This window comes from Pseudorca crassidens, chromosome 3 (assembly GCF_039906515.1).
Source record: "Pseudorca crassidens isolate mPseCra1 chromosome 3, mPseCra1.hap1, whole genome shotgun sequence".
Taxonomy (NCBI): domain Eukaryota; kingdom Metazoa; phylum Chordata; class Mammalia; order Artiodactyla; family Delphinidae; genus Pseudorca; species Pseudorca crassidens.
In genome coordinates this window covers 123,443,192-123,466,553 of record NC_090298.1, presented here as the reverse complement: position 1 = coordinate 123,466,553, position 23,362 = coordinate 123,443,192, and the positions used below count along the sequence as shown (strand labels likewise).

General features: G+C 41.0%; 1 protein-coding gene across 5 annotated transcripts in view; it reads left to right on the top strand.

Moving 5' to 3' along the window:
- Nucleotides 1-23,362, top strand: part of PPP2R2B (protein phosphatase 2 regulatory subunit Bbeta) — a 456,159-nt gene that overhangs the window by 25,906 nt on the left and 406,891 nt on the right. The window contains exon 1 of one of the 5 annotated variants that reach the window (XM_067732171.1): nt 6,161-6,303. The exons of the other annotated variants lie outside the window; for them this stretch is intronic. The gene's annotated coding sequence lies outside the window, so the exon portion shown is untranslated. Of the gene's footprint in view, nt 1-6,160; nt 6,304-23,362 lie in introns of those variants that run through there. 5 annotated transcript variants of the gene reach the window in all.

Sequence of the window (23,362 nt, the reverse complement as noted above, 5' to 3'; positions counted from 1 at the left end):
CTTAAACTCATATGGGAAGCTGCCTCAGTCGTTTCTGATTGGTCCCCTGACATCCCCTCCCAGCTAAAACTTTGAGAACCCAAACACTTGGTCTATTCAGTTGCTGTTTTGTATATGAATCAAAGTAAAGACCCTACCTAATACAAACACCACCAACACAAGAACTTTCTTGAACTGTGTTTTTAATCAAATTTACCTGATTTATTCCATCAAAACGGAAACCCCATTTTATTCATGTCAAAGCAAACAATCTCTGAATCACCAACTATCATCAGATTTAGGGGTGGGAGTGGGGAGGCTTGTCTCTGAATTTGTTGTAAACCTATGGAAGACGATGTTCCAGGAAGATAGCATCTGGCAAACATTAAAATCAGGGATGAGGTGCAGGGGCACAGTAGTAAAGGCAGGAGTTAAATACCAAGCAGCCAGGGCCAAGTCCCTTAATTGCTCTATGCCCAACTTCATCTCTAAAATAGAAATGAAAAGACCTACTCCCAGGACGTTAAGAATTAAATGCGATAATTAAAGTTCTTCATAAATCTTGCTACATGAAAGATGCCATCATGTGTGAGTCCCACACACCATGCGCTTTCTTAGATATTCAAGTCTGTGTTATTCACTATATTGTCTTAAGCAACCAAGTGGTTTCCTCAAGCACATCACAGTGTCACTAGAAACTTGTTACGCTTATTTAGAGTTTGTGGAGAAAAAGATGTCAGAATGAATCTGGGTTTGTGTTTTTATATTGTTAGCAATCATGTCCCTCTGTAGTCTATTCTGGAAAAGTTATGGCTGGGAACTTCATATTTTATTGCATTGAAAAAGTCAAGAATGGATAACTTGTGTCTGTCCCTGTGAAAATCAAATAAATCCAAATGACCCACATCCTCCCCTGAACAGTCATTATAAAACAATCCTAAGAGCTTTAGCAATTCCTGGGCTGCTACGGGGATGGAACCGTCCTACTGAGAAGACTAACATGGTCCTCTCAGCTTTGCCTTCACTTTGTATTCTCAACACAGGAAGATCCTGGGCTTCGAATCCTATCTCTACCATAGGCTAACTGGGTGATGTTGGGTAGTTCCTTTACCTCTCTGAGCCGAAGTGTCCTCATCTGTAAAACATGCAAAGAAATACATTCAGAATGCCATACGCAGGGTGGTGGTGGTGATGATGATGATGATGATAACCAGACTGCACTTGTATTTATGACAACTAAGGCATTACCTAAGTGCATTATATATAGAAACACATTGTACATAGGGTAAATCACCAATATGTAACTCTTATGTGAATGCTAGTTGTTTTAAATATTGTGGGTTGGGGAGCTTTTGGTGACCATGCTGGAGGGATCTGCTTTTATTACCATGCTCTACTTTAACCTGAAATAAGAAGACACAACCAGAAAAAAAGGACAGCTAAATAACGCTGATGCACAAACAGCAGAAATAGGGTTTTGAGACGATAACGACTGTATTCCCTTCTCTGTGGACCTCATTAAGTGCGTACATAACTCCATCCCCCGACAGGAAAGGATTCATTCAGCAAAATGGCTTCAGGACTAGAGGAACAAAATCCCAATCACAGTCAAAAAGGAACCATTCTAGACAGGACAGAGGGGATGGGGAGATCCACAGGAATGAGAGACCAGTGAGGTATGAGGAACCTTGCCTAATGTTCTCCGATGGACCTAATTTGGCACCTGACATGGGAGGGTCTTTACTGGGGTTATCTTACAAATGAGCAGAGGTACTTTCTTTTCCTAAAGGGTAATGTGCTTTGCCACATGCCATATCCCGTCCCTGAGTTGTCTGGTCATGGTTCCACGCTGCAAACCCTGTTCATACTTTAAAACTCAGTTTCAGTCAAGTCTTTCCAGAAAGACTTCCTCAACAACTCCAAAGATGGAGGTGTTATTTTGAGTCACGTAAACCACAGTAACAGTGAGAAGAAGAAGTGAGAGAGGAGCAGTCGTAGTACCACAAAGCCTGTGGATCACTGGCTATGTGCTGAAGGCACTGGCCCCTCACACAGCCTCTTGCGTCCGACACCGTTATCTGCACGTTATAGATGAGGAAACTGACACACACCAGCTTGCCCAGAGCCATGGTTAGGAAAGTGGCAGAGTCAAGACTCAAGTCCAAACCGTCTAAAGCACAACTCAGTGCTCTTGCCCCCACATCGCACATTTCCTTCTGAGGATCAGTGTGAGAATAGCCTTCAGGTTTACACTGAAACAGTCTATGTCCATGTCTGTCTCCCGGTGGCCCGGAGCAGCTTGGGCACGGGGATCCTACCCTCTTCATCTTAAGTCTCTGAAACCTGGTTTGTACAGAGCTTGACTGAGTAGATGCTCACGAAATTCTTCTTAAATGAAGGACTGAACGGCAGAGTGAATGAATAACTTACCTGTCTCCTTTCAACAATGTTCCTTTAAGAGGAGGAAACTTTCTTAAGCAAAATATCTTCCAATGACACCCAAAAGTAGAGCTGCTGGAAGTCTCCACATACACACAGAGGAAAAAAATACACATTTTTCTAGCTCTTTACTTTTAGAAGTAAACCTTGCAGTGTTTTCCATTTGCTAGGCACAATTCCACTGTGTGTGTACATGGATAAAGGTACAGGTGCGTCTGCGTATTCCTCACAACAATCCTATGAGGTAGGTACTGTTACCGTCCTCATGTGTTAAACATGAGGAAACCAGAACACAGAGAAGTTAGGTAACTTGTCCAAGGTCACACAGCTATTAAGTGCAAGGGCTAGGATTAGAATCCTTGTAGTTCGGTTCCAAGGTTCATGGCTAAGAAAGGGTGTTGCTCTATTTTGTGTCTTTTTATGTATTTATGGAATTCTTATATTTCATGTTTTTGGCTTTCTCTTCACAGTCTCTTTCACGTATTTAGAACCAACCCACTTTGGGCCCGCGTCCAAATGCACTTCTACGCGCAGTGTTCCCTGACTACTCATTTTCTCATTGTTACAAATACACACCTACGTTGAAAGTCTTTCCCAAATGCACATTATGATTCTCTGTAACAAAATTTTATTACATCACCTGAAGGGGTTATGGTAAGGATTAAGTGAGACAGAATCTTACACTGTTTGACACTGCTTTACATTTAAAATTTGCTTTCCATTTTTACATACAATAGATGAACTGTCCCTGCTTTCATCTAAGGCCAGCGAGCCAGCCAGCCCTCCCCGCTGTGAGCTGGATCCCAGCTCTGACCCCTACTCAAGCCCCTCACTCCTGCACTCGGCCCCTCCCCCTCTGCTATCACCAAGTCTTTCCTCTCCCCAGGATCTCTTGTGGCGGTCCACAAACATACTGTAAATCATCTCACTTTAGGTAGTCATGTCCTGATCCTGCATGCCCCTCCAGTTGCTGCCTCATTCCCCGCTCCCCTTTTCAAAAAAATGCCTTGAAAGGGTCCTCTATACACAGTCACCCTGTCTTTTCCTCCAGTCTGCTCTTTCCATCCCTCCACCAAAATGGCTCTTGTGAGAGTCACCGGTGGCCACCTCATTGATGAATCCAATATCCTTTGCCAGGTCCCCGCTACTACAGCTCTTAGCAGTGTAGGCACAGATGATCAGTGCTTCCTTCTTTTTTTTTTTTTTTTTTTTGCGGTATGCGGGCCTCTCACTATTGTGGCCTCTCACTGTTGTGGCCTGTCCCGTTGCGGAGCACAGGCTCCGGACGTGCAGGCTCAGCGGCCATGGCTCACGGGCCCAGCTGCTCCGCGGCATGTGGGATCTTCCCAGACCGGGGCATGAACCCGTGTCCCCTGCATCGGCAGGCGGACTCTCAACCACTGCGCCACCAGGGAAGCCCAGTGCTTCCTTCTTGAGAGGATTTCTTGTCTTGGCCTCAAGGCCCATACTTTCTCTCTGTTTCCCTCTCCCTCACGGCTAGTCCTTCTCAGACTCCCCTGCTTGTTCCTTATCATCTTCCCAACCTGTAAATATTGGAGCCCAGGGCTCAGTCTTCTCCTTAATCTATGCTTGCTCCTAGGTGATCTCATGCTCTTAAGTATCATCTATTCAGTTTATATCTCTAGCTTCAACCTCTCCCTAAAATGCAGACTTGTACATCTAACTGCCTACCCAATATTTCCACTTGGACGTCCAACAGAGATTTCAAAACAGAGCTACTGATTTCCTCTCAAGAAAAACCTGTTGGTCCAGCGTTTTTCTCCAGCTCAGTAAATGAGAACCTAATTGCTCAAGCCAAAAACCTTGGAGTTGTCTTTGATTTCCTTCTATCTCTCACATCCTTCTAATTCTACAATAAATCCTCTTGGGCTTAAACTCCTAAAAATTATCCAGAATCCAATCACATCTTATCACATCCATCACTCAAATGTTTCTTTATCAGAGGCCTTTCCTGGCCTTCCTATCTAAAATAAAATGCCTCACCCCAGTGTTCACAGCAGCACTATCTACAATGGCCAAGCTACGGAAGCAATCTAAGTGTCCATCAACAGATAAGTGGCTAAAGAAGATGTGGTACATATACACATAATTGAATACTAAGCCATAAAAAGGAATGAAATCTTGCTATCTGCAACAACATGAATGGACTCGGAGGGTATTATACTAAGTGAAATAAGTCAGACAGAGAAAGACAAATACTGTATGATATCACGTATATGTGAAATCTAAAAAAATACAACAAACTAATGAACATAACAAAAAAGAAACAGACTCACAGATAGAGAGAACAAACTAGTGGTTACCAGTAGGGAGAGAGAAGGCGAGAGGGGCAATATAGGGGTAGGTACAAACTACTATATATAAATAAGCTACAAAAAGATATAAATAGAAAAATAAAAAATAAAATAATGTACAAGGATATACTGTACAATACAGGACTATAGCCAGTATTTTATAATACCTATAAATGGAGTATAACCTTTAAAAATTGTGAATCAATATATTGTGCACCTGTAACATACTGTACATAAATTATACTTCAATAAAAAAGAAAAAAAGGTTACGATGTAGCCAGATGGAAAAAAAAATCCCTCTCTCTCACACACACGTATACACAAACACACAGTCCCCAGTTACCTTTACCCTGCTTTATTTTTACTCCATAGCACTTACCTTTACCTGACATGTTATATATCCATTTACTTATTTGTCACCAGTCTTGTCATGCTATAGAATATAAGCTACATGAAAGCAAAGGCGTTCTCTGTTTTGTTCATTTCTGTGTCTCCAGTACTTAGAAGAGTTTCTAGCACATGGTAAGCATGGCATAGATGCTTATTGATTGAATGAATGCATTTATATGAAGTCTTAGTGATAAGGTGGAAAGAGTGAGCTCTGAAATCAGATGAACCTGAGTTCCAATCTCAGAACTGATAATTACCAGCTGGGTGACCTTCAGTTACTTAACTGGTATATTTCCTTCTCTAATAATAACACGTCCAAGTATTATCAGGAAGGTGAAAAAATAATGTTGGTAAACACCTTGCATGATGCCTGTGGATATTCAGTGAACTGGACTTAATGTTATTATTTTTTGCATCCCACACTGCATTTCCGCAGCTGTCACATACAGGCATTAAGGTTCCATGTGGATTGAATTTTTTGCCTATCTACATAGCTAGCATTGTTTGTGGGTTTTGTTATATGCCAGACTCTACCTTAAATACTTTATAGTTCCTACCTCACATAAATCTCACAAAAACATCACAAGTATTGGTGCGTATTCTCAGTTTACAGATGAGGGAACAAGGCATCGAATTACATAGTAACTTACTCAAAACCACACAGCTAATATGTGGTAGATCAGGGTTTGCACCCAGACTGCCTGACCTCCAGCAACCAGGCTCTTAGCTGCCCCATACTACTGCCCACAATATTCAGGCACTGTTCTCAGCACGTGGAAACTGAAAAGATTCATCCCTATTTTAAGAAACTAAAGGAGAGAGAAAGGCATAGGCACACAACCCTAACAGTAGGTTTTAGCCCTGGCCGTGCATGAGAATCAGCTGTGGCAAAGGCATGGGGCTGTCTCCGCCCCAGACTCTCTGGAAGTCGGCCCCAGGAATCCTGGTTTTTAAATTTCCCCCAGATGAATCTTAGGAGCAGTCAGAGGTCAGAGCCTGTGATAAACAACAGCCATGACTGAGGAACGTCTTCAGAGGTCAAGGGAGGAGCCCTGGGAGAAAGAGGTTGATCACTTGTGGATCCCTTTGAAAAATGACGGACTAAGATCCTGCCGCAGAGAAGAGGTTGCTTTTGGTCAAGATGTCTGGCAGAGAAGTGGCTGTCCTGGGAAGATTCAAGGTCAGTGTCATCCTCTTAAACATTCAGTGGGCCTCTACTGTGCATTTGTCGGCTCCATGGTATCTATGAGTTTGCTTCAAGATGTTTTATTCAAGTATTGGCTAAACCATCTGCCTAATATAGAGAAAGTTATTCAGTCTGGGGGGGCTTTAGTTTTGACATCTATAAAAAGGAGGATGAAAATGATGCACATACCAAAGAGTTGCTTTGGTGAGTAAACGTGATCATTCATACAAAGTGAGTAGTGTGGTACCCGTGCAATTTAAGAGTTAGCTGTTGTTATTATTAATATGATTCGTATTAGTGGAAGCCCCTGAAATCGACTCCTGCCTTGTGCGCTTTCGTATGATGTGGTGACGGAAAAAATCCTGGGTCAGTCGTCTGGACTAGGCTCTAGTTCTCTTCTGACATTGGTGTCTCTTGTGAAAATGGCTAATCCTGCTGTGCCTCCCGGACCGGGGCACAAACCCGTGTCCCCTGCGTCGGCAGGCGGACTCTCAACCACTGCGCCACCAGGGAAGCCCTCAAACGGCAATATAATAAAACCTGGTGGTGCTGGTGTGAAATTAAATGAGAGGTGCTTTGTGAAGTAGGTCCCCCTCTTGAGTCTCCACATATAAAATCACCTCACGGGGAACGGTAACCCCGTTTTCAGGAGTTTCTGATAAAAATCCATAAGGAATTTGACAGTGGGTAAGAAATAGGAAGGACAGCACATAATGTTTAAATAAAAGCCAACCGGGCTCCAGGCACTCTGCATGTATTATTATCACATGGAGATAATTATTACAACAATTCTGCCGGGAAAGAAACCTGGCCAGGTGAAGATACTGATGGAGGACTGGTGAGATGAGATATTTAGTTGGAAAAGACTTTGGCTTTGTAATCTGATAAACCAGAGTTCCTAACATGACTTCAAGTTATTTATCCTCTGAGTGTCTGTTTTCTCAACTGTGAAATGGAAGTAAATAATGTTGCCTTTTCATGTTTCTTGTAAGGATTAAAGATATCGAGCAGCATGTGCCTGGTAGCCACCTAATGGACGTTCCCTGTACTTGCTGTGACAGAATGTTTGTCCAGGTCTCACCAGTGGTAACACCAGGCTGGTTGATTCTTTCAACCTGTATCACCTTTTCTGGGGCTTGCCTGTAATGTACAGTTGTCAGTGTTGTTCTGATTTGTGTTTCTGAATTCATTATTTGTCTTTGGTACTTGTGCCCCAGGACAATTCCTTCATTTTGACTCAATTTTATAAATCTAATAGAGAAATCGCTGGTGGTGAAATCATCACTGTTGTTAGAGTCTGGCCTGTTAGTTTTCTGAGTCATTGTTTCTTCACTGGCAGAAAGCTGGGAGAAAAGATGGGCCAAGATGACCAGGGCCTTTGTCTCCACAAGTGTCTGCAATAGCACAGTTAGTAGGGAAAGCAAATGGGAGACAAATAAATTCAAAGGTGTGCCTGAAAGCCCTATCGGAATCCTATTGTTGATACGTGGGAATGTCACTTACCTGAAAATGTTAGGAGCAAATTCATTAGTCAGTGAACCTCCTTTCAAGAGACATCATTAATTTATTTTTTCATTTATTTAAAAATACACTTAAAGAATATATCTGTTATATGTCAAATATTGGCTGGGAAATGTGTTCACTGGTGGTAAAAATAAATGTGGTTCATGCCCTGATGGAAGACAAGTAAACTAATCAAATGAATATAAACTGTGGCAAATGCTGCAATGGAGAGGACATGGAACTAGGGCAAGGTCTAACAGCGGTTTGTAATGCATAGGAAGACCAGGACACTTTCCCTGAAGAAGTGTCACTTGAGCTGAGATCTGAAGGATGAGTAAAACTTAACTAGGCAGAATAAGAGAGAGAATCTTCCCTGCAAAGGGGAGAGCATGTTTTCAAGGTCTTGTCACCAGAGGGACATGGTGAATGTGAGGTCCTGAAGGAAGGCCAGTGTGGCTGGAGCACAGAGACCAAGGAGTTTGGAGGAGACTGAGGCTACGAGTGCTGTGACCCTGCATGTTCTGTGTTGTGAATGATGGAGTTTGGTCTTGATCCAAAGACCAACTGGAAATTATGGAAGGGTATGAACTTGGGGAAAGAAGCCTGGCCATATTTGTAGCATGAGAAGACTGTTCTGACTGCTGTGAGAATAGATTAGAGAGGCTAAGAGGGGGTGGACATATTTTAAGGAGTTGGCCACTCAAAACAGAGATACACGGTTGCTTTGCTTGAAGCAGCCCTTATTGTTGTAGTGCAGTAGACTTGTAGGTGGTTCTGTGTACGCCCCCAATTCCTCAAGTTGCATGTGTGTCTTATTAAAACAGTCTTATGAACACGGAAACCTGGCCATTGGCTTGACATCCAGACAAAGAAATTGTATTCTAAATGAGCAATGTCAGGAACACAGCAGGCTGTGTTTTGAAGAGGAAGTAAACATTCCAGGCATTGAAAAATAGAGTGTGTTTCCTCTTCCAGACACAGCACTTGCAAAGCACGATATTTAGAAGGAAGAGAAAGGCTGTCTTAGGACAGAACCACTAAGAATGTTTTTATATCATGTTATTCAACAAAATAGTTGCTATATCCAAGCCTCTGGAAGGAACAGTACATATGCTCAGCTGCGTATATTTATATATAAACAGCAAGGTGGCCCTCTCAGGGGACTGTTGGCCAAAAGTCTTAGGAGCAAAGGTTAGGAAGCCACATCCTAAGTTAATTATAAATTCATTCTTTCATGGTCCTCTAACGCAGATGATAGAATGTCTAAGCTTGCAGTGGGAACCCCAAATGTAGCATCCTGCAGGAGCCAAGTAGGTACCATTAACCACAAAGGCATGATATTGGCTATCATGGAGTGTATCACTGTGTGTTCCAGCCCTGCCTAAAGGCAACACAGTTTAGTTACAGACCACTTGTTTTCATCCCATTGGAAAGAATCACAGAATTTCCGTTTGGGAGAAGACCTCTGATTCAGGGACATTCTCAGGGTCCATGAACCCCCTCACAGCTATGTTCCTGACAACATAGCTATGAAAATCTTGCTTCCTGCCCAAGCTGCCCATTTAACTTCAGAAGAGTGCTGACCATGCCTCCATCTTTAAGTTGAGCTGAAATCTGTTTCTCAGAACCATCAAGACAATTCTCTATGTGCACGAGGATGGTTCACATGCCGTGTACAGGCTTAAGTTTGCCGTTCCCTCTTACTGTGATGTTCTTCGCCCAACCCCACTATTCTCTCCCTCACTTCTTTTAAGGCTTTGCACAAATGTCATCCTTCAGATAGGCCTTCCTGCCTACCATCTCTGAAAGGACGCGCCTCCCCGCACTCAACCTTGGTTTTACTTCGTAGATTTGCTCACTGCTTCAGGTGTTAGATGTTTGCGTTGGTTTATCGTCATTTCCTCTCACTAGACCATAAGCTCTATGAGAGCAGGCACTTTGAGCCTTTGCTCCCCACTGGACCTCGCACATAGGTGATGATAAATGGTGGTGGGAAACAAATGACAAATCATCTCGGCTGGCAACAAGTACAGGGAAGTGGAGTGATCCGCGAGATTTTGGCCTCCCTTCTAACACAGTGGTTCCCAAATGCTAGCATACGTAAGATTAACTAGAGTGCTTAGTTTAAAATGCAGATCTGGGGCTCACACACTCTCTGCTGAAATTCTGAATCAGTAGAGCCAGAGTGGAGCCCAAGAACCCCCATTTCTAATCCGCACTCCAAAACCTGTTGAGGAAGAAACCTCAAGTGCAATAATTCAAGAAACACTGTCCTAGGATAACAGAGTATAGACGATATAGGCAACACCACTGAATGTCACATGGTTTCCTTCCTCCCTCCATATCTAGCCCAAGATGCAGGAACTCTAGATTTAGCCTCAGGGAGGGATGCTGCTCAAGAGAAGGGGGTTAGGTGCCCTGCTTGTAAGCACCCTGATTCTAAATCTCAGTCGGAGATTGCATGACTGCAGATATGCCAACGATGGGTCTTAGAGGGGAGCTCGGAAGAAAAGGGTCAACATTCATTTCCTCCACTGCCTGAGCACACAGAGCCGTTTTCCGAATGGCTGCTGCCGCCTGTGAGTGAGGCAGGATACCACCTTGGTCCTGGCAATCTGTGTCAAACCAGATGGATAGCTAGAGCTGGAGGAGACAGGGCAGCTGTGTTCAGAGCCCTACCCCCCACATGGCAGAGAGATGAATTGAACCATCTAAAAGCACACAGCTAGTTAGTGTCAGAGCTGGGACTGACACCCAGCCTGTGGCTTCACTGCACTGTTTTGCCCTCAGTGCCCCCTTTGAAAGTGGTTTGACAGTTCCTAACAATCCTGTGGATATGTTAGAATGACAGGCTGATCTGAGTAGAGACTCTATATGGAAGTCCACGGAGAAAGCCCTCCAGGATACCCTGTAAAGAGTTTCCTTCCTTTCACACAGCAGACTTGTGTCTTGATAAGCCCTCAGGAGAGAACCAGCTTTGAGGTACTTTTCAGTGGCTGAGCGAGGTATGTATAATGAATGGGGCTATTACTTGATAGTTTTTAAAAGGAAGCTAATTTTTCTTTGAAATTGGCCCTATTTACACACAGAATCAGCTGAAAAGACTATTATCTGGTATTAAGCTTTCAAGAATACTCTCATAAGTGCTATCTTCCCCCCATTGGGTACCTAATAAGGTTGCTCAGGACCAGGGTATGGAAGATGTGTTTCTCCATACTGTGCCTCTTCAGTGCCACTAAGTGATGGGCTGAACTTGACTGTGTAGAGCTCAGGGCTGGGACTATGGGGCAGTCAAATATTGCCTGAACCAATTCTCTTCCAATGTCTCCTACTCCCATCTCAGACATACCGCTGTGCCAACTTGCATTTTCCTCTTCCCCATCTCACTCACCCAAGCGAAGTTGGTTGTACATGCTGGGAACAGCCTCCTCCAAATTCACTTCATTTGTACTCATTTCCAATCTTCTGTTTGGAAATTGTATTTTTGGCTCCCATTCAGATAAAGTCAAACTGAGATGATAAATGGAAACGATCCTCTGTGTGAAGCAGTGGCCAAGGCTTTAGTTACAATTTTCTATTGATCCTCAGACATGTTCTGGGCATCGTACAAAATTATTTTTTTGATACAGCACAGACCTCAGTGAACTGATTAAAGTTTGAGGCTCCCAGGGATACCCAACCTTCATTTTATAGAACCACTTCCCCAGCAAGACCCAGTTTTACAATGTGAAAGAATAAAGGCATCTTCCACTCTATATATTTTAGCTCCTTAATAGAAATATAGATCAATAGAACAGGATAGAAAGCCCAGAGATAAACCCACGCACATATGGTCACCTTATCTTTGGTAAAGGAGGCAAGAATATACAATGGAGAACAGACAGCCTCTTCAATAAGTGGTGCTGGGAAAACTGGACAGCTACATGTAAAAGAATGAAATTTGAACACCCCCAACACTGTATACAAAAATAAACTCAAAACGGATTAAAGACCTAAATGTAAGGCCAGACACTATAAAACTCTTAGAGGAAAACATAGGCAGAACACCCTTTGACATAAATCACAGCAAGATCCTTTTTGACCCACCTCCTAGAGAAATGGAAATAAAAACAAAAATAAACAGAGGATTAATCTCCAAAATATACGAGCAGCTCATGCAGCTCAATATCAAAAAAACAAACAACCCAATCCAAAAATGGGCAGAAGACCTAAATAGACATTTCTCCAATGAAGATATACAGATTGCCAACAAACACATGAAAAGATGCTCAACATCACTAATCATTAGAGAAATGCAAATCAAAACTACAATAAGGTGTCACATCACACCAGTCAGAATGACCATCATGAAAAAATCTACAAACAATAAATGCTGGAGAGGGTGTGGAGAAAAGGGAACCCTCTTGCCTGTTGGGAGTGTAAATTTATACAGACACTATGGAGAACAGTCTGGAGGTTCCTTAAAAAAATAAATTGAACTACCATATGACTCAGCAATCCCACTACTGGGCATATACCCTTAGAAAACCATAATTCAAAAAAAGTCATGTACCACAATGTTCATTGCAGCTCTATTTACAATAGCCAGGACACGGAAGCAACATAAGTGTCCATCAACAGATGAATGGATAAAGAAGATGTGGCACATATATACAATGGAATATTACTCAGCCATAAAAAGAAAGGAAACCGAGTTATTTGTAGTGAGGTGGATGGACCTAGAGTCTGTCAAACAGAGTGAAGTAAGTCAGAAAGAGAAAAACAAACACTGTATGCTAACACATTTATATGGAATCTACAAAAAAAAAAAAAAGTTCTGATGAACCTAGGCACAGGACAGGAATAAAGACGCAGACATGGAGAATGGACTTGAGGACTTGGGGGAGGGGGAAGGGTAAGCTGTGACAAAGTGAGAGAGTGGCATGGACATATATACACTACCAAATGTAAAATAGATAGCTAGTGGGAAGCAGCCACATAGCACAGGGAGATCAGCTCGGCGCTTTGTGACCACCTAGAGGGGTGGGATAGCGAGTGTGGGAGGGAGATACAAGAGGGAGGGGATATGGGTATATATCTATACGTATAGCTGATTCACTTTGTTATACTGCAGAAACTAACACAACATTGTAAAGCAATTATACTCCAATAAAGATGTTTAAAAAATTAAAATTGAAATTAAGATTAAAAAATAAAAATAAAAAAACCTGGGCTCCCAAAGCTTCTAACTTAACAGGGTAAATAACTGAAATAAGGTAGGTTCCAGGCAGCTGGAACAGTGTCTTGGACTTAGCAGGGACTCAATATACATTCGCTCTATCGTGGTCTTCCACCTGCCTTTCTCCACAGACACAACTGAGTGTTGGCTCATTTATTGGTCCATTTATTCAATATTTCTTGTGCACCTACAATGTGTTTATTATGTGTTTATCATGGTTCTAGACACTGAGTATCTAGGGGTATACAGAGAGATGGATCCCTGCTCTCGTGGCCTTCAGTTCTGGCGGGGGAGATAGGTGATAAACCATTAAAGGCATCAGATCCCAAATAAGATGGGAGCCAAAACAAAACAAGATCAAAATAAGGAGATTGAGATAACATTTAAATGATGACCTTGCATATTACCTAACTATAGAAATACCCTCCAAATTGGTCTGCTGGCAAATAAGCTTCCTATCTCGTCTCCTTGGCAGCCCTCAGAACATTCACAGCTCGTTTGGGTGCCTATTGGCCAGTATTTCTCAGGCCTCTGGTGCAGATCTCTCCTTTTCCATCTGGTGCTCTAATTCTGCACAGAACGGTGGGCAGACGCTGCCAGTAGCATGATCTTCTGTAGAAGGAAAGCCCTCTGGGAGGTGAGGCTGCAGAACCCAGGGAGAGCATGAATTCATTCACATGTTTTTAAAGCCTCTGTGAGGGACCAGGCAGGGTTCAGGCTCCAGAGAAATTTCAGGAAGGAAACAAAGCAGCTTCTGCCCCTGACCTCGTGGTGCTTGCATTCTGGTTGGGGAAACAGGTAACCACACGTACACATCAATAACCAGGAACATTCAAATAGTGATCAGGGCTGGGAAGAAAATAAAAATAGGATCAGTGGCGTAGTGATTGACTAAGGAATGGTGTCCTGATAGGAATAGTGTGGGCAGAGAGAAATAACGTTTGAGCTGAAGCTTGACTGAGATGAAAGAGCCGGCCATGCAAAGGGCCCAGGGAAGAACATTCCAGGCAGAGGGACCTACAAGTGCAAAGACCTGGAGGCTGAAATAAATTGTGGGTCTTGGTGGAATGTTGTATCCTTTTGTGGTAGACTTGGGAGCTTTGTTTAAAAATAATCCTCTCAAATATTTAAGTCCTATAATTCACTATACTTTTCAAAGAAACAGTGTATACTAGTAGTTTAAAAGCTTTGGATTCTAGAGACAGTGTGCTTAACCCTACAAGGGAATGACTTAATGATATAGCCTTGGAGTCAGACTGCCTGGTTCCAACTGGACTTTTCCATCCACTAGCTGAGTGACTGCCGGCAGCTTACTTAATATTTCTGTGCCTTGTTTGCCATCAAAGGGGAATAAGAATAGTGCCTGTTGCATGGGAATCTTTTGGTAATAAATTAAGGTAATGGACATACAGTGCTTACCAACACAGGGCAAGTGCTCAAAGCATGTTGGCTATGGTAATCCCTCCATCATATCCTCTGGAAGTGCGCTTTCTTGATCACTTTTGCCATTCTTTTCACCCCACCAGTCACTCATTGAATAGATTTCTGAACAATCAAGTGGAAAATAATTTCCCAACATCTGAAAGACTTGGGCACCATTGAAATCCTTGAATAGTTTCCAGTGTAACTTAATAGCGGTGAAACTCGTGAAATCCCCATTAAGTTGATTCCAGACCCTGGGTGATGCTTTCCTCAGGGGAGATGGTTGGGGCTACACTATATCAACCGCGTTCATCCATCATTCCTTTTCTCCTTTCCTTGCTTTTTCATGGCATTGATTACCACCAGTCATATTATCCCTGTATTTATTATCATGCTTAACCTACAAGAAGGGAACCTCTAAGAGACCAAAGACTTGTTTGCGTTGTTCAGTGTACCATCCCCAGTTCCCCTAACAGTATTCCAACAGGAGAGCTCAGTAACAGCTTGTTGATTGAATTGATATCTACATACCACCCCCCCCAAAAAAATACTAGGGAGTGGGTTGCTAATGGGTCAGAGGGCCTTGCTTCTAAAAACATCCCATATATTTAATGCAATCAGAGTTGACAGCTTCTCGGTGACCCAGGAGAGCAATGATTCACTGAGAGGATCTGACCCAATAAATACAAAATATTACATTCCTTTATTATTCATTTATTCTTTCAGCAAATACTCATTAGGTCCTGACTTCATGCCAGGATATTGGTGTACAATGGTGAATAAAACAGACCTGGTCCCTGCCCTCAGGAGGTTAGAGTCTTGTAATCAATCATACTAATTATTATAAAAAGCGTCTCATCACCAGCTTCGGCAATATCATCTTTTCATATGAATCTGAAGATTAGAACCTAAAGAAGAAAATAAAACCTTCTGGCAATGTGCCAGCGAGTGGGCAGTCAGGAAATGCTATTCCTGGCCTGACGCATCTCTCCTCATACTGCTCCTAGGGGACTGGTGGTTTGCTGGGCTGTTCTCCAGATAGCACACGTGTACACTTCCCCATGGCACACAACTCTTCCTCTCTCACCCTACACACACACGCACACACACACCACCCAATATAAAACTCTTATCCGCACCAAAAACCCAGCCTGAGGAACTAGGAATGAAATCCTAAGTGGCACAGGAGCATAAGAATTTGCCAGTCTCAATACCTCTTTACAGCACGTAATATCACACCCTCAATTTGCCAGCTGCTTGTTTGTAAGACAAACTAGATTGTGTTGAGGAGAACTTTCTTTTAGAAACGAGGCAAAGACAACTACTGCACAAGGAAATTTCAGAGTGTTTGTTGGCAGAGAATCTGAGTCCATATATATAATCTCCCAGAGTCAAGGGTATGTTCCCATCCTACTTACTTTTTTGTCCACAAGTTAGTCACTTGGAGCTCAGTTTCCCTTAGATTGTGATGTCAGGAGTCATTCTGTCTTGAGTCTTGGCTGCTTTTTTTTTCTTTTAATTGAAGTATAGTTTGACTCACAAGGTCATGTTAGTTTCGGGTGTACAGCACAGTGATTTAGTTCATATATATCTGTATGTATATATATTTTTTCTTTTTCAGATTCTTTTCCCTTATAGGTTATTACAAAATATTGAGTAGAGTTCCCTGTGCTATACAATAGATCCTTGTTGGTTATCTGTTTTATATACAGTAGCATGTGTATGTTAAGCCCACCCTTCCTCTCAACTGCTTTTAACGCCATGGTGTCACGTAAGTAAGCCTCTTTAACCTCATTCATAGACCATTGATCCCACAGCTCCTTTTGTTGTGATTTAACTGTTTCACGCATACATGTGTATTTTTTCCCCAAAAAACTAGGCTTCTTGGGGAGTTGGATGTTGGCAGGTTTCGACTCGAGTTAGACTGCCTGGGTTCATCTGATGCTACTGCATACTAACCTCTCTGACATACAGTTTGCTCATCTATAAAGCTGGACTTATAATAATACCTTCCTCAAAGGGTTGATATGAAATTAAGTGAGCTAATTCACAGAAAGTGTTTAGTAAAACTCCTGACACATTTAAATTGCCTAATAATATTTGTTAATGATCTCTTTAATATTTTGCACCCACCACTGGCTGATCTAGACACAAAGTAAGCCATCACTAAATCAGTACTGATTCAAAAAACAGCCTTCCTAATGATATGATTGTGTGACTGTATTTAATGGATTTTACATCAAGGTTGATTATCCATATACTAAAAAAACCATATTTTATACCCCAAGATATTAATATAGAAAAATAAAATTCTAAGCAAGTTTGTGGAACAGAAGCAACAGTTTTTGAAGACCCTTTACAGAGTGCTTCAGCACGATTCTGTCTTCATGATGCCAAATAACCAGATAGAAAATTAAAATTTTAGCTAATTTTCTTGACATCTAAACTCCTTTTCCATCAGTTTTCACCAAGATGTTTGAGGTTGCATAAAGACAGGCTCTGGGTTCATGTGGTCTTCTGTCTTCCTAAGATTTTCCTTAGCTATTTTTCTCTCCTCCTAGTCTCTTCTACTTCAAACTGTACACCACTTCTTGGTGGTATGTAAATGAGTTTCTACTTCACATGTAGTTTTGTTTTTTGGATAACAGGATGAATTGGTCAAGCTAAGCCCCGAGATTAATTGACCGAGTAAAGTCAGCCTTTCTGATTTTCTTGAACTCAAAGCCTTGAGAATCCACTAATTAGAGAGTTGTTCTAATAGGAGAAGAAGATATTCACAGTCAATGATCTGACTTTGGTTTGTCCTTCCTTCTGGGGATGATGCTAAATTAGCTGAGTTCAGAGTTTGCTATCAAAGTTTTCTCTGGTCATCAAGATATGAATTTCTTTCTCTCTCTCCCTCCCTCCTTCCTCCCCTCCCCCTCCCCCCCATTCTACCATCACTGATAGCCAGAAGGATTGTTTGGTGTGGGCTGGGGGGAGTAACAGTGATCCCAAATTCTTCCTTATCCCACCTGGTTCTTTGGTTCCTGAGGTTCACTTGAGAAATTAAAATGGAATCTTGGTTGGTTTTGTGGCCTTGAAAAACTGATTGAAATATCCCAAACTTCAGATGTATAAAGTATGGATTATATAATAGGATCTAAAGCAGAGGGTTGGTGTAATAAATGAGAGAATCGAGCATATTGTCTGGCACCCATAAGAGACTAATATATGTTAAATCATTTTAATTAAAAGAAGCTGGTAATAGTTCTATAAGGAGAGAGTATAGGCAAGGGGAAAAATTATGGATTTTAAGCTTACTCTATTTCTTTTTTAAGTAAAGAAAGAATAAACAAGGACTCATCCCAAATAAATGACATTTAGAGCAGCTAAGGTATGAGAGATTGAGAATTTCTCCATTTCATTCGTTCACTTATGTATTCCACAAATGACTAATGAGCATCTATTGTGTGTCACATATTGTTTTAGATGCTGGAGAGATGGTAGGGAATAAGACAGTCAAAAAAAAATGTCAGTAAATAAGATAACTTCAGTTGGCTATAAGAACAATGAAGAGAATAATATAGGACGATATGATAATGAAAGATTAAGTGGCCATAAATGGGATGGTCAGGGAAGCTCCAGACTCAGAGGCTGTGAGATCATCAGCCATGCAAAAACCAGGGAAGAGGATCCTCCAGACAGAGGAAATAGTAAGTAAAAGGGACCTCAGGCAGCAATGAGCTTGCTATGTTAACATAAAAGGGAGCAGGGCAATATGGCCGAGCTTAGTTAGCAAGGGAGAGAGTTGGGGGCCCACAGTCATAAAGAAAAAGGCAGGGGCCAGATCACATATGGCCTCAAAGGCTATGATGAGGAGCTTGATTTTATTTTAAGTATAATAGGAAACCTTGGGTTGTTTAAAACAGGGCAGGGACATAATATCCTATGTTTTTCTAAGTATCATGTTGGCTGCTGTGTGGAGAATACAGGGAGGCTATCAGAACTGATGGGAAAGAGAGGAAGGAGGCTTGGATTAGGAGGAAGCAGAGGTAATGGAGAGCAAAGAATGGATTTGGGGTAAATTATTTTGGACAAGGAAGTGTGGGATCAATAGAGGGATATGAGTGACATCCCCATAATGAAAGCTGACTTGCTATGTAGGCTTACATATAACAAAGAATGAGAATGAGATTTCAAACCACCCACATCCCTCCCAACTCCACTCCGGCCAAATGTCATCTCAGGAAAAAGAGGCATGGTCTTCTCACATTCATTCCACAAATAGTCACTCGGTTTCTTTTACTATGGTCTGGAACAAGTTATGGCTACTGGTCAAACAGTAGCAAGCAAAACACACACACCTCTGTTCTAATGGAACTTATATTCTAATGGGAGGAAATAGAGTATAAATTATAAGTAAATAGAATGAAGTATCAGACACCTACAGTCACTGTTGATAAAAATAAGAGCAGAATGATGTGTTAGTAATTGCTGGGTTGCTATATTAGAATAGTTGTTAAGGAGGGCCTGTGTAAGCAGTTCCCTTTGAAGCAAGTTAACTTTGAGTTATGTATTAAACATCTATCAGGGGACATCAAATAGGTCATTAGCTGTCTGTGTCTGGAATATTAGGAAGAGAACAGAGTTAGAAGTAGAGGTGGTGTTTAAAGCCATGGGCCTGGGTTATCATTAAGAGAAAAAGTAAACACTGAGAATAGGAGGAGGCCCAAGACCAAGCTCTGGGAATTCTCCAATATTTATAGGTTGTACACATGAACCAGCAAAAGAGATTGGAGCATCCAGACTTAAAGGTAAAATCAGGGGACTGTGGCATTAGAAGCATGTATGTTGAACCCTCTACCCCATCTTCCTCCACTAGCCTGTCATCCTCAGGGAATTTCAGATAATGATGACTTCTTTAACATATATGGGATTTGGGTAGGACCCACCACTGAGATCCTGCTTCTCATTAATGTACGGTGGTACCCTCTCAATCAGAATTCATCTGGCCCAAGTGTAGATGAGTAATTTCTTTGCTGTTGGTGGAAAGACAAGGCCTTGCATTGTGGAAACTCTGACATCAGTCTGATCTTCCTTCTTTTAAGCCAGCAGGCATCTGAACAGTTATGCTCTCCAAGGCTGGCAGGGAGGTATATGATATACAAACAATAGTTAATTACTCCAACCAGGCAACATAATGGGCTTTTTTTCTAGGGGAACACAAACAACAAGAGAAAGCTTCTAGGGGCAGTACAGCTGTATAGAATCTAGCCAATGTCACACTTCTTGAAAGAGCAAGCAGATGTTACAAGGATAACCAGGAAGATAGTTTGATGGAGATTGAGGGGTAGCAGGGAGAAGGTAGGTAAATTCTGGGGCCATGTCATAGCAATAGATGAAAATCTTGAGCTAAGAAAGTTAAGAAATCAATAACTGAAATTAAGAACTCAATCAATGGATTTAAGAGCTGCTATACTGGAGCAGTAGAGAAGATTACTGACCAAGAAAGCAGGCCAATAAAATATATCCAGACTGAAACAATAAAGTAAAAAAGTATGAGAAATAAGAAAAAGCCTAAAAGTTACACAGGACATAATAAGTCTAACATTTGTAACAAAAGTTCAAGAAGTAGATGGAAGACAGATAATGGGCAAAATCGATATTTGAGAAGACTCTGGTTGAACTTTTTCTAAAATTGATGAAAGTCATTGGGCTACAATTAAAGAAGTGGTATTAATGCCACTCAATATAAATAAAATCATAGTTAGATCTACCATAATATTACTGCAAAAAGTTAAAAACAAAGAAAATCTTGAAAACAGACAAAAGTCATATGACCATTAAGGGAAAAGAAATTGTACAGCTGAGTTTTCTACAGAAATTATGGAATCCAGAAGACAGTGGCGTGACAGTTTCAAAAATACTGAAAGAAAATACTGTCACTCTAGAATTCTATATCCTCTAAAAATATCCTCCAAATATAAAGGCAAAATAAAGATACTTTCAAGTAAATAAAATCTGGGATGATTTATTACAAGCAGACATGCATTTTTTTAAAATAAAAAATACATGGGTATCAACCCAGGTCACACAAAAGTCTGTGCAGTGCTGGGCAAGACCACTAATGGTACCAATTACCAGGCTATGGTCTCCTCCCACTGTGACACAAATGTAGCCACCTGACACTGCTCTACTAACCACCTCTGCTATTTCCTGGTTGGCAAGCCCCAACCAGGAGTCACTATCGGTTGTTATAGAGACCATCTTGGGAACTGAAGTAAAACTCAAATCTCCAAAGGCTTTAAGGTGGCAGCCCAAACTGGAGAGCCTTTTCATCAAGTCACCTTCTCTTATGGCAGTGGGCTCATATTCCACGCCTTTTCTTTTCTGTCCCCATGAGCATGAGGCTCCAAGAACAGCCATGGAGTGGACAGTCTTCTTCAGGGTGGAGTGTACTTGTGTCTGGGGGAGACGTGAGAGGTTGCTCCTCAGGGACATGATGGGCAGTGCAGGATGTAGCCAGATGAGAACCAAGCAGATATACATTTTAAAATTCAGAAATGAATGAAGAACCATAAGAAGTATTGACTATTGATGAAAAAATTTTAAATAATATTGTAATATTATGTAGAGTCTGTCATACAGAATGAAGACAGAAAGAGAAAAACAAATATCATATATTAACATATATATGTGGAATCTAGAAAAATGGTAGACAAGAACCTATTTATAGGACAGGAATAGAGACATAGACGTATAGAACAGACATGTGGACATGGAGGGGAGGCGAGGGTGCGACGAACTGGGAGATTAGATTTGATATAAATACACTACCATGTGTAAAATAGGTAGCTAGTGGGAACCTGCTGTATAGTATAGGGAGCTCAGCTCGGTACTCTGTGATGACCTAGATGGGTAGGATGTGGGGGGCGGAGGGAGGGAGGTCCAAGAGGGAGGGGATATAGGTATAGATATAGGTGATTCATCTTCACTGTACAGCAGAAACTAGCACAACATTGTAAAGAGATTTTACTCCAATAAAATAAAATAAAAATTAAATAAAATACAGGTAAAAATAACAAAAGGCAGAAGGGAGAGATGAATAGAGCAAGGTAATCAAAATGTTTAAGGCCTTAGCTTTGAGGGGAAAGTAGTAAAACTATTAACATAAATTATATTCTAATACTTAATAGGTGTATACCATAATCTGTAGTGTAACCACTATTTTGAAAGTATAGAATAATGTATAAGTAACCAGCTGAGAGAGGAGAAAGTTTTAAATTTAAAAAATACACAATCCAAAAGAAGGCAAAAAAAGGAGAGAATGAAAAATATAGAACAAGTGGGATAAGTAAAATACAAATAATCATGTGGTCAATTAGTTACAGTAATTGTAAATGGACTAAAATTTCCTAAAAGCAAAGGTTCTCAGACTGAATTTTAAAAATCTGTATTGTAAATATAATAAAATCTCTTAGCGACTACTGTAGAAGGGAACATTTTAACCTGATGAAGGGTATCACAAAAATCTTATACCAAATGTCATACTTACTGGTGAAATGGTGAAAGTGTGCTTATTGGCCATTTGTTCATTTTTTCAGAAATATTTATTCAAATATTTGCCTATGTCAACAGCCTTATTGAGGTATAATTGACATACAGTAAATTGTAAATGTACAATCAGATAAGTTTTGACCTATATACATACCCATGAATCTATCATCAATTAGAAGAATGAAAATATCTATCACCCCCAAAGTTTTTTGTGCCGCTTTATAATCCTTCCCTTTCCCTGACTTGCTTTCTGCCACCATAGATTAGTTTTCATTTTTTAGAATTTTATGTATATAGAATCATACAGTATGTATTTTTTTCCTGGCTTCTTTCACTCAGCATCATTATTTTAAGAATCATCAGTGTTGCTGTGTGTATCAACAGTTCCATCTTTTTTGTTTTTGTTTTGGTTTTTTTTTGTTTTTTTGTGGTACGTGGGCATCTCACTGTTGTGGTCTCTCCTGTTGCGGAGCACAGGCTCCAGACGCACAGGGTCAGCGGCCATGGCTCACGGGCCTAGCCACTCCATGGCATGTGGGATCTTCCTGGACCAGGGCACGAACCCATGTCTCCTGCATCAGCAGGTGGACTCTTAACCGCTGCGCCACCAGGAAAGCCCGACAGTTCCATCTTTTTACTGCTGAGAAGTGTTCCATTGGATGAATATACCATATTTTATTTATCTATCCACCTGCTGATGGAATTTGGATTATTTCAAGTTTGGGACTATGACAAATAAAGCAACTGTGAATATTTATGGGCAATTCTTTATATGGAGATATTTCTTCTTTTCTCTGGGGTAAATACCTAGGAATGGGATGGCTGGATAAAATAACAGGAAGATATTTTAAGAAACTGCCAAATTGTTCTCTGAAGTGGTTGCACATTTTACATTCCCACCAGCAATTCATGAGAGTTCCATTTCCTCCACATTCTCTCCAACATTTGGTAAAGTCAGTCTTTTTAATTTTAGCCATTCTAATAGTTTTGTAGTGGTATCTATTGTTCATTTAATTTGCATTTCCCTAATAACTAATGAAGCTGGGCATCTTTTCATGTTCTTATTTTTCATCTGTATTTCTTCTTTGGTGAAGTGTCTGTTAAAATTTTTTGCCTATTTTTCATTGGGTTGTTTGCTTTCTCACAACTGAGTTTTGAGTTCTTTATTCTAGTTACAAGTCACTTATCAGACACGAGATTTGCAAACATTTACTCATAGCCTGTGGGTTTCCTCTTTTTATGTCTTCATTTGTATTAATTGATTATTTTTAATATATTATCTCCTCTATTGATTTATTAGCTATACCTTTTTGTTTTATTCTTTGTGGTTGCTTTAGAATTTTTAATATGAATCTAATTTATCATAGTCTG